Raw genomic sequence first — 12153 nt, 5'->3', positions numbered from 1 at the left:
GTGAAACTATAAATGACAATATGACGTCTCCATCTTCCATCTCCAAATCATCGGCAGTTTTCTTCGGATCTACATGACACCATCCGTTTTCAGCATTTTAACGAAATTTGGTATTCTCGTAGAAAAGAGAAGTACGATCTGCATAGTCAAGAACTAGATATTCTAGCGGCGTGCTTCGCCCAATCAAATACATCAAGTGCTGGCGAATACATCACGTCGAATAACATCAATGGAATCACCATCTTCCATCGCCAAACGGTTGGCTGAAAATGATTAGATTCTTCAACTGCCTTGATTTTATTGTTGGGATTCTTCCTTTTCTTTAGTAATATTATCAGCTTTATTATCCATCATTTCAAGTTCAAATATATTATTGTTAAATAGTTTATTATTCCTCTATGTATATATAAGTTGGTATTGTTTGACAAGTGGGATATGAATAAAAACCTTCTTTTCTCTAAATTACTTTATGATTTTCTCATTCTATAGAAAACAATGAGTTTATAGGTGAACCATTAAAAATAAATCTTAACACCCTGTTTGGTTCAATGTAATGGAATAGCCATTACAATTCAATTCCATGGGCCACCACAAACCCTTGTTTGGTTCACTGAAATGTCTATTATGGATGTTGCTGTTTAGTTTTCTATTCCCACTAAACACTGAATAGAGGCTGAATAGTATTCTTTGCCTCACCCTCTGAATGGCCATTCAGAGCACGGTAGGAATGCAAAACTATATTTTTTTTCATTTTTGCCCTCATTGTTTCATCATCATCTCCTTTCTGCAGTTTCAACTACAGCCTCCATATTCACTACGTTCTCCATATTCACTACAAAGCCCTAAACACCATTGCCCCTCACTAACTCTCTGCAGTTCTTTTACTTTGTTTTTCATTTTCTTCGTTCCTAAAGTTTAGTTTAGTAACTCAAGTTTTTCTGGCTGTGATGAATCAAAATCCTCATCTATTTATTTTGTGATCGTCTTTTGATATTGAAGAAAGCATTACCTCTTTTTTCTTCTTTGTTTGAATTTTGTTTATTTTCTATGCTTTCATTTTGGTTTCTTTATCTTTGATCTAAGCCCTAAATCAAAAGCCATCAGGCATCGGTACCGCTGAACCCTGTTATATGTGCAATAAACCATTCGATTGGTGCTTGAGACATCTTATGGAGGTCAAGGAACAAAGTCCCGTAATGCTTGAGTTTAGTTAGGTTTTCATTTCAATTTCCTTTTTTAGTAGAACTTGTCTGGAGGTAGCGTGGAATTTATTCTTTGATTTCTTTTTCCCCTTGCTGTTCAGAGTCATCTGTGACTGCATTTTGTTTTATTTTGTTGTTGGCACCTGTGTTCAAGTCATGTATTTTACACTTCCATTGGCATATTTTTGGTGAATCCCTTCTTCACCAGGCCAAGGAAAGGTCTTAGTTTCCTAAAAAAAAAACTTTTAGTTTTTAATTTGAAGTATGCAGTGGAACATTTATGCTTGTCTTATTGCTTTTTCTTTATTAAATTTCAATTCGAAAAAAAAATCAAAATTACTTAATTCCTGACTTGGTTTTTCTTATGTATCAATCGGAGTTTCTTTTTTAGCATGTTGTTTCTACTTGAATCTTCTTTTATGGAATCCAATCGATGCATGTTGATATAAGGTTTTGACCTAATGATTGGAACTTTTGATTTCTGAGAGTTTATTATTATTTACATGATCATGGATTTGCAGGTTCATTTGCTGCCCTTGCCAATTAACAGGCCTTTTGCAGATCTCTTTTAGCTCACTTTACTAACTATGTTGTTTGTAGCCAATCTCCTCAGTATAGTCGTATGCTTTAACACCGTGAATTGCTGGGTCCTCCTCCTATATTCTCAGGCTTGAATATGAGATATTATTTTTTATGGAGGAAGATTTTGATTGGGGTATGGACCTATGGATAGGTTAATTGGTATGTGGAAATTAGCTTTGTTAATTTGTACGGCAATTTTTTTTCTTGTTGGCAAGAATTTTATATTATATGACGTTTCATTTTCTTTTTCTTTTACCTCTGATTGTATATGTTTGTGCTTTCGGATTTTGCCTTTGATAGTTGTTTTTATTGGTTGTGTGAATGCTATATTGTGAAATTTTGGGGGAAATAATTCATCTGTCTATGGGTTTATTTTTTAGGCCAAATTTCTCTCCTCTCACTCTTTTCTCTCTCTTATTTTCTTGGTATTATAGTTTATTTTGTTGAATTTTACATTGTTTTGATGTTGTCTATGGAAATGATTTAATAGCGATTGCTGCAAGAGGAGGGATGGAGACTTTGAGGGCTGCTTTATAAAGGTTATACATGACAGGGGCTTCTGCATATAGAGATGCTCTTAAGAGTTTCATAGAAGGATATCAAGAAGGTATGCAGCAGATCATGGGTAAAAAGGAAGATTCTTCTAAAGCACAGCAAGAAGGCAATACTGATAAAAATTCAACTTGATAGCTGATAAGTGCATAATTGGAGATGCATGTGAGTACTTCTCCAGCATACCTATTGTAGATACAAGTTTAGAAATTTGGTGGAGCTGGGTTGGCATGAAATCACAAGAATGATATATGTCCTGAGAATTTTCCTGTATTGAGAAAGTGACCTTTAGAAACTACAAATATAATGGGAATCTCCATTGACAACGGTGATGCTCTTTCATTCTTGTCATTTCATGTTTATTAATTTTTGTTATAGTTTAGTATTCAACGTGCTTGAGCTTGGATAAATGTAAAAGAACCTTAATGCTTTATGTCTTTGTTAAGTGCAACTGAAGAATTACTTAGATATCTGCTGCCAGCTGCTTGATGATCTTGTTTGATGAATGAGTTACAATCTGTTCATTTTTGCTACTTCTAGTTTCAATACATTAACTCCGTTAATCTTAGTTTGAGATGATGTGAATGTGGTTAGTTATTTCTTTGCTGCTCGTGGGTTAGTAAAATAGGTTGATCTGTTAATTATTGATGCTCTTAAGTAAATTTAGTTTGGAAAATGGATAGTCTTGGATCAGAGTAGCTCTTGACCATCTTATACATGGTATGGTCAATGAAAGCAAAAATGCTAATGTCATCGAGGCGTCTTTACTAGATTTAGTTGGTATTGCTATGTGTAAAAAGCTAGTATATTCTAACAGTCTAGCTTCCATGTTTTTTGTTCTAACTCTAATGAACTTAGTTATGTTGGTGAAAAGTTAATTGCTTAATAGATTAGCTATGAAAAGCTTATAGCTTAATAGCCTAGCTTTCAAGAAAAGAAATTGAAAGGAAATTATTTAGATTAGCTATAAAAGTCATGGAATTTGATTTGAAGTAAATGTGCAGTAGCCGTGAGTTGTAGACTTCAAGGTTTAATCCTACATTGGAGACTATCACTAACATGGATATGATATGATAAGTAATACATCTTTTTATTGATTCTTTCCCACTATTTAGCTTTTTTTACATTAATAGCATTTTAACAATGAAAGATGATGGTATTCTGTGTTATTAACATATAAAAGGGTATCAAAACATGGTTGTTCATTATGTTTTATCATTGAATTTAATTGTCAAGGCTGTTCATTTATATTGGTATCAGTTACAATCTTATGTATTGAGAATACGGCATGTGAGCTGAACATTTGACAATAGTTCCCATTTCTTTCTTTTGGGGGCCAGTACATAGATAAGGGTTCTCTAGAGGCTTTCTTAAAGTTAGATTGTTGTTAATCATTCATTCATCTTATTTCTATATTGATATTTATATTTTTATAATTAAATTTAAATGTAATATTTTTTATTAAATGATCACACATATTCCCATTGATTTGATAAATTAAAGTAGAATAGTTTATGCGTATGTAGTGTTTAACATATTTTCTGTCACAATTTAAATGAAATGAGAATGTGAAATCTAAAATTATAATGTTTGTCATATGTAATAAAGTATCGATTAAAATTATTACTTAACTCATAAATTAACATTTAAATTATATCATTATTTTTATTCTAGTGTCTAAATTTTTTTAATCACGGGTTGTTTATTACTTCCATTACTTTGTTTTTTTATTGTAGAATAATTAAATTATTTGTTTCACTAATGATATTTTAGCACATTAAATATGTATTGCAGTTTAAAAATAATAAAGTAGGTTATATATTATTTTTATAATATTATATATTATGAATTTTTAATTCATATAATAATAATTATATTAAGAATGTTATTAAATTGTATATTATTTTATTAAATTGTATTTAATAATAATTATATTAAAATATGATTAAATTATTATTTTTATTTTTATTAAAATATATTTAACAATAATTTTATTAAAACTTAATAACAATAACAATAATCATCTACCTAAACAAACTTTACTAAGGGTACTTTGGTCATTTAAACATTTTTTCTTATATTATTACAACATCTATTCCATTCAACTAAATACAAAAATACTATTACAACTCTATTCCATTCCATTCAATCAAACAATGGAATTACTGATTACAGTTCTATTCCATTATAGCTCTATTCAATTACAATCATATTCCATTACAGTGAACCAAACGTACCCTAAGTGTTTAAAGAAACACCAATGCGTCGAGTGTAATCAATAATTAGTTCTTTCAACGGTGTGTTTCGACCCATCAAATAGTAATGTTGATCAGCTTGGTTTAGATGACTCTGCAGCTTCAAAAGAATCCATTTTTCATTGTCTTTCACCTCAAGACTCAGACAACGTGATTAAGGTGGATTGAGTTGCTGTTATGCGCCTGCTCCTCTCCATTTTTCACAAAACTGTTTGATCTGAACCCTTTTCTTATCACCAAAAAAAAACTTTATACAGTATTAAAAAAAAAACAAACCAAGGGATGATAAGTACACTTTGCTTTAGGAACATATTTCTTCAGATTTGAAATTAAATTAGGATATGTTTCTATATCGCATACTTAGAGAAAGGATTGTATAAAATTCTGATTTCACGTCATTACTATGATTTCATGTCATCTTATCTTTTTCTAATAGGAGGATGACAAATCAAATTTTTCCTTCTAATTTTCAGCTTTTTCCTCTTGAAATGGGATAGGAGATGACGTGGAAACATAATTTCCTACAATCTTTTCTCTGCATACGTATAGGATGAAAATATAATAATTATCATAATAATTACAGTTTTTTAATTATAAATAATTGTAATTTTTTAAATGTGTTTGATTGATAGAGTGTAATTATATATAATTTTTATATTATATTTGGTATTACAAAATATAATTACATAATTTATATTTTTTTAAATATTAATTATTATAAAAAATTATCAATATGATAATAAAAAGTTTTTAGACGAGTAAAAAAAATTAAAATTAAATAATTATATATAATATGTTAATCTAAAAAAGTAGTCGATGATGCGATTACATTATATTCAATTTTATCTAATTGCTCTAACATTTTATATTTGTTAACATATTCCCTCTTTAACATTGAAGATATATTATTTATCATCATTTGTTGGTCATTGATCAAGTTCATCTTCTGAATTTATATTATTAAGATTATCAATATCTCATTCCATATATTCTTCAAAGTATGAATCATCTCAATTCCATTTATGAATAAAGTTATTAAATATGTAACACACTAGGATAATCTGACCTCTTTTTTTATATAATACCGAGGTGATGTTAATATTAATTTTTTTTAGAATAATAAATGTTTTCTCAACCATATTTCGAAGCTTTGAATGTCTCAAATTAAAGAGTTCGCGAGAAGTCTCTAGTGCTTGTGTTTCGTTCCATTCTCTTAAATGATATCATACCACACGTTTTGGTACAAGAAAACTTTTTTGTATTTGAATTATTAGCATCTACTGCATAATATTTGGATTCATAGTGCAAAAAGCATTTACTTTGATTATAAAAACTTATACAAACTCAATTTAGAAAAAATAATTATTATAAATTATAACATTTTTATAATATGTAAGTTTTAAAAAATATAAAATTTTATGATATATAGCTTTTATCAAAAAAAACTTATAAAGTGTTGAGTAATTTTAGTTACACTCTATAAAGGATATAAATTTTTCCATAATTTTAGAAATTTATTTTTTATAAAGTTGTGTTAAAAATATAATTTTTTTTACAAATAAGAATACTATTTTTATAATATATAGCATTTGCTTGAAGCAAGTTATCTTCATATCTTTTGGTAATACCTATTTATAAATGAGTATATATATTATAACACTTTATATCATGTAAATTTTTTTATAATATTTTTTGCCATAAATTTATAGTTTTGTAGAATTTAAATAATAATTTTTTATTATAACTTTATAAAATACATATAAATTATTTTTTATAATATATATTTTTACGATTTATAATATAACTTTAGAAAATTTCAGACATAACCATCTCCAACACTTATACATATTCATGTTTATAATTTACTTTTCATAACTTAAAATTGTATAATTTTTTTAAAGGTTATATCATGTATGAATGTTTAGAAAATCATAGGGTAATTAGATTCACTACAAGAAAACAGACATTTAGCGGCGTCTTTAGTGGTGTTTCAATGAAAAACGCCGTAAAAATTATACATTAGCGGCGTTTGAAACAAAACGCCGCTAAAAACTGAGCAATAGTGGCATTTTTATCCAAAACGTCGCTAAAAACTGAGCAATAGTGGCGTTTTTATCCAAAACGCCGCTAAAAACTGAGAAATAGTGGCGTTTTTTTCAAAACACCACAAAAAAACTGAGACATAGTGGCGCTTTTGTTCCAAACGCCACAAAAGGTTGAGCTATTGTGGCGGTTTTGTAAAACCGCCGCTAATATTTATTATTTTAACTACTCTATTTTGTTATCCCCAAAATGCCTTAGTATTTTTTCAAAATTAGTTCCCCCTCCCCAAAATCAAACTTAATCAACTACTTTTTAATGCATTGATTTTTATTTTGAATCTTATAAAATTTAATCCAACTTAAATATTAAAACTTTACGTCTCAATTTACAAATTCAACTTGAATTCAAGTTTTTACAATATCAATTGAATCATATTAAATTAGGGACATAACTACAGGGTTGAAAGGATTCCGGCCCCCCTAAAATGAAAATTTTTTCATTTAAACCCTACCATATACAGACTAAATCCTTATAAGGTTCTAATTAAACCCTACATAAACATTAAAACTCTAAACCCTAAAAATAAATTATAAATGGAAAATTATGGGGACTTATACTGTTCCAATATGAAAATGATCATCAGATTGCATTTTCACTTACAACTGAATTTTTGCCCCTAAATGCTAATCCTAACACCTTAAACTACTTTAAACCCTAAAATATGAAGGCTAACCCTTAAATCATAAACCCATGACCGCCTAACCCCTAAACCATAACCCATGATCTAAACTATAAACCTTTTAAACCCTAAACTCTAAAGCAATATCTTAAAACCTTAAACTACCTTAAACCCTAAAATATAAAACCTAACCCCTTAAATCATAACCCATGACCTATAAACCTTTTAAACCCTAAAACTGATCCAAACTCTAAAAACTAAATCCTTAAACCCTTATACATAAAATTATAAACCCTAAATTTGTAAACCCTTAAAATAAATTTCACAAACAATAAAAGAGGAAAAAAAGTGAAATGGCAAAATGATGCATTTCAAAAATGGATGACTAATATATCAAAATGTTAATTGATCTCCTTTTCAATTCAACATATATTTCATGTTTACTTTTAGATTTATGAAAAAAATTATTTTGGAATTCATAATTATCTCTCTTAAATTATGGTTAGCAATATTCTAATTTAGTTCTTTGAAAACATTTTATTTGAGTTATCGAATAACAAGTGTCTTAACAATCATATTCTTCTGTCATTTTAGTTGTTAGCTTTGGGCATTAAAATTTGGCTATCTAGATTAGGGTATAACGTGAATCAAATTTTAATTAAGTTAAACAATAGTGGCGTTTTTATTAAAAACGCCACTAATATGCATTAAAAAGATATTAGAACGCTACCGTTTAATGCTGTGTAATTAGTGGCTTTTTCTACAAAACGCTGCAAAATGTTAGGCATTTGTGGCGTTTTTGTAACACCCCAAACCCGGCCCAGACGTTAGGACCGGATCCGACATGCCACATCGAAGCGTTCAAACCATTTTATATTGTTGATCCAGAAAAACTTAGTGTTTTAAAAGATAATTTCATTATAGGTTAAAGTGAATGGAAGCTGTGCACCAGGTAGGAAACCGGAAAAGAGGAGGTGAGTCTATCGGACTACTTAAGTACCAAGCTCCCTTTGGATCGAATCCTAGAAATGCATACCGCTATTACCACACCTTATCGAAAAGTGATTAATTTTGGAAAATACTTTCATTGCGGAAGCTTTGCTTGTTGTCGTGTTATTTTGAAATCAATTGTTGTTTTTTTTTTGAAAACGCGCCCTAAAGCTATCTAATTTCAACAGTTAAAATAAGTAATACCTATCTTAGTAAAACATATTAAAACCATCAAAAATAATTAAGCGGCCTTATTACATTTAAAAACCCAAACCTCAACGTAAATAATAGGATGTCCAGTTCACCAGAAGAAAACCAAACTTTCAGAACGGGTGGCCACTCCGAATTCCCTCACAGCTCCAAGCCCACTATGGTTGGGGATTTCCTGCATGGATGAAAATAAAAGGGGTGAGTTTGGGGAAACTCAGTATGTAAGGAAAACCCATTCAAAGCCCAAGTCAGCTCAAGCCTATTGGGCCTAAGCCCATTCAGGTAACAGTGGTACTGGACGAGAGCCCTTTTCAGATTACTATAAACTGGGCCTTAGCCCCTTATTCAGATAACAATATGGCCCATAGGCCCATTTCAAAATACATGCAACATCAATAACATATGCAAGCCCATTTGGGGAGACTACTCAACCCACCAACCATTACACTCCACCCGTACCAGCCCTACACTCCATGTGGGGAATAGCTCAACCCACCCAGCCCAACACTCCACAGTTGCAGCCTTGCTGCTCAGTTAACAGTAAATTGAGGCAAAGCCTCCAGTAAGTGGACAAGCCACTTTCAGTACTTCCTCCGTCAATATCCCAATCCCATGCATCAGATAATAACAACATGGCATGCAGTAAATAACAACAGTCAAACATGCATTTAGGTCAATTTAACCCTAGGGGTATTTCGGTAATTTATCTACTATGGGTAAAACTGTAAATTTTTCACTTTTAAAGGTATTTCAGTAATTTATCTATTTTAGGGTTTTTCATGCATATTCCTACTTTTCACGTACTAACAGAATCACGTACCGAGGGTTCTTACCGAATTGGGCCCGTTGGCCCATCATTCCAATTTTAGCCCATTAAGCCCAAAAATATCAAGGGCACAAAAATCATGCACTTTGCAGTCCAAACATTGCAGCTTACCAAAAACATTAATCGATTTACCTCACGAGCATTCGCACACTCGCAAATCTACAAAATACCGGTTTTCGGCATTTCTGATTTTCGACTTTTGCCGATCTAGACTAAGAAAGAGGGTGTTAGTTACACACCTGTTTGCGACGATATGCTGACGAGATCCACACACGAACTGCCTACAATTGGATTACTAACACGTTAATCTAACTATTCAAATACGAACTACGTATTAACCCCTTACAATATTCGGCCAACCACACCTACAGATCATAGTAAGCTTATAAGAAAACAATAAGCAACTCATTAATAAATTTTTGTCAATGTTTACCACATAATCATAATTTCACTGCAAGCTGTCTTCCTGAGCAACAGTCACTAAATAATTTATAACTTGAGCTACGAAACTCCAAATCAAGTTCCATTAATTTTCCTTGAAAATAGACTCATATATCTTCTATCCATAAAATTTTCAAAATTTTGGTTTAGCCAATCAATACCAGATTTTTCTCAAAGTTTCCCATGTTTCACTGTTTGACTAATCTGACCACTCTTCATTACGAATCAAATTTCTCATTGTACAGAATTCAAAATATGTTCTCGTTTATTCCATTTGAAACTAGACTCATTAAGCTTTAATTACATAATTTATGCAGCTTCTAACTCATCTCCCACAATTTATGGTGATTTTCCAAAGTCACGTTACTGCTGCTGTCCCAAGCAGATTTATTACCAAATCACTCTTTCACACATAACTTGCATGCATGTTTTTTTTTAAACATGTATATCACCAATCAATCATCACATATCTATGATTTTACTTAAGTATAATCTCCATTTCATTATTTTAAAGCACAACATATTAGCCGATTTTTCCCCTTAGCATCTAAGCACATGCATGCTCATTTGTTTGGCTCAACTTCACATATCTTCCATTTTTCATCAAAAGAACATGAAACAACAACCATTTCCTTCATTTTAATTCATGACTAAATGCTCACAACACAACTAAAAACCAAAATATGCTTCAAGAGTTAAGGTAGAATCAAGAAGAACTCATGAACATCAAGATAGAAGCCAACTACCATGAACTTACCTTCAATTTTCTTCCCCAAGTGACCGAACACTCAAGAGCTTTCTCCTCTCCTTTCTCTTCTCTAACTTTTAGCTATGATGAACAAAGATGGACAAAACTTTGTTCTTTTCACCTCTTTTTCTTTTAATAAAACTTCATATTTCATCCATTTAATTCTTTAATACAAAAGACATGAAATTCTTATCATGAAACATTTACCTAACCCATTATCATGAAACATTTACCTAACCCATTATCATGGAACATTTACCTAACCTATTATCAATTTGTATCAATTTGTACCATAAATTATGGATATCAAGTGTACATTTTGTCTACAACAACATGATGGCTGGCCACTTCATGTAAAATGGGAGGTTTGTCATGCAAATCCTCCTATTTTGCACTCCTATTTATTTGGCCATTTCAATTTAGCCTATAGCATTTTTAAACATTTTCACATAGGTCTTATTTCATAATTTCACTCACAAATGACAAAATTAAAGCATGAAATTTTGCCAACATTCACAGAATTCCCGAAAATTGGGGCGTTACAGTTTTTATTCAAAACGCCACAAATGTGTATCACGAGTCCAAAAAACGACGCCGTATTATCCTTGTTTTTAGTGGCGTTTTTCCAAAACGCCGCAATAGGTCATACATTAGTAGCAAAACGGCACCGTTCTATGTTTTGTTTTTAGTGGCGCTTTTTACAAATGCCACAAAAATGTATTACGAGTTGAAGAAACGACACCGTTTATCCTTGTTATTGGTGGCGCTTTGACAAAAATGCCGCAAATTTGTGTTATATGTTTTCTAAACGGCACCGTTTTATTCTTTGTTTTTAGTGGCATTTTATATAAAACGCCGCAAAATTGTATTCAGGTTTCAGTAGACGACGCCGTTTTGGCAATGTTATTAGTGGCGCTTGGTTCCAAACACCGCAATAAGCTATATATTACCGGCGTTTTATTCGGAAGCGCCACAAATATGAGTTAAATGTTTACAAAACGTCTGCGTTTCGTTATTTGTTTTTAGTGGCATTTTATTAGAAACGCCGAAAATTGATTCAGTTTTACGAAAACGTCGTCGTTTTTTTCCATCCAGTATATCCATAACCCTAAACCCGAAATAACTTAGTTTTCCCCCACCCAAATTTCCCCAAATACCTAACTTTTCCCCTAATCCCTACATATTTCCCCAAATCAAAATCGAAATATCCTTCTGCCGTTGAAAACTCCGACTGCCGTTGAAGACTCCGAGTGGACGACCTGCTGCATCGCCGTCTCCTCTACTGCGACCGTCACTTTCACTCTTCTCTGCCACAACCAATCGGTAACTTTCAGTACTTGTTTTATATCTTTCCCTCTTATTCAATTCCAAAAATCTTGCTTTATAATTTTAGTTTAACGATAAAATTGAATTTTGAACAATAAAAAATGTTTCTGTACTCAAATTGGCGGTCAAAATGGTCACAGTCATCTATTCTTAGTTCGATTGATGGAACTGTCAATTTATTTTCAATTAAATAATTTGTTATGATTCTATAAATTTTAAAAATTTATAAAATCTGGTTCAATCATCAACCAATCAAATTTTATCCCAATTCATATGGGTTCTTTCCCTTACTTTGGATC

At 31.2% G+C, this 12153-nt stretch overlaps 1 long non-coding RNA gene across 2 annotated transcripts; it reads left to right on the top strand.

Moving 5' to 3' along the window:
- Nucleotides 1–334: 334 nt before the first annotated feature.
- Nucleotides 335–2804, top strand: LOC107896376 (uncharacterized). 2 transcript variants are annotated; one of them, XR_005902671.1, is made up of 3 exons: nucleotides 415–721; nucleotides 1724–1943; nucleotides 2275–2804. It is a non-coding gene; the product is annotated as an uncharacterized lncRNA (long non-coding RNA). The 2 variants fall into 2 exon arrangements; XR_001683722.2 differs by having other exon boundaries at nucleotides 335–1943.
- The last annotated feature ends 9349 nt before the right edge of the window (nucleotides 2805–12153 follow it).

The sequence above is a fragment of the Gossypium hirsutum genome, chromosome A10, assembly GCF_007990345.1.
Source record: "Gossypium hirsutum isolate 1008001.06 chromosome A10, Gossypium_hirsutum_v2.1, whole genome shotgun sequence".
NCBI lineage: Eukaryota > Viridiplantae > Streptophyta > Magnoliopsida > Malvales > Malvaceae > Gossypium > Gossypium hirsutum.
This window is presented reverse-complemented; position numbering and strand designations above follow the sequence as displayed.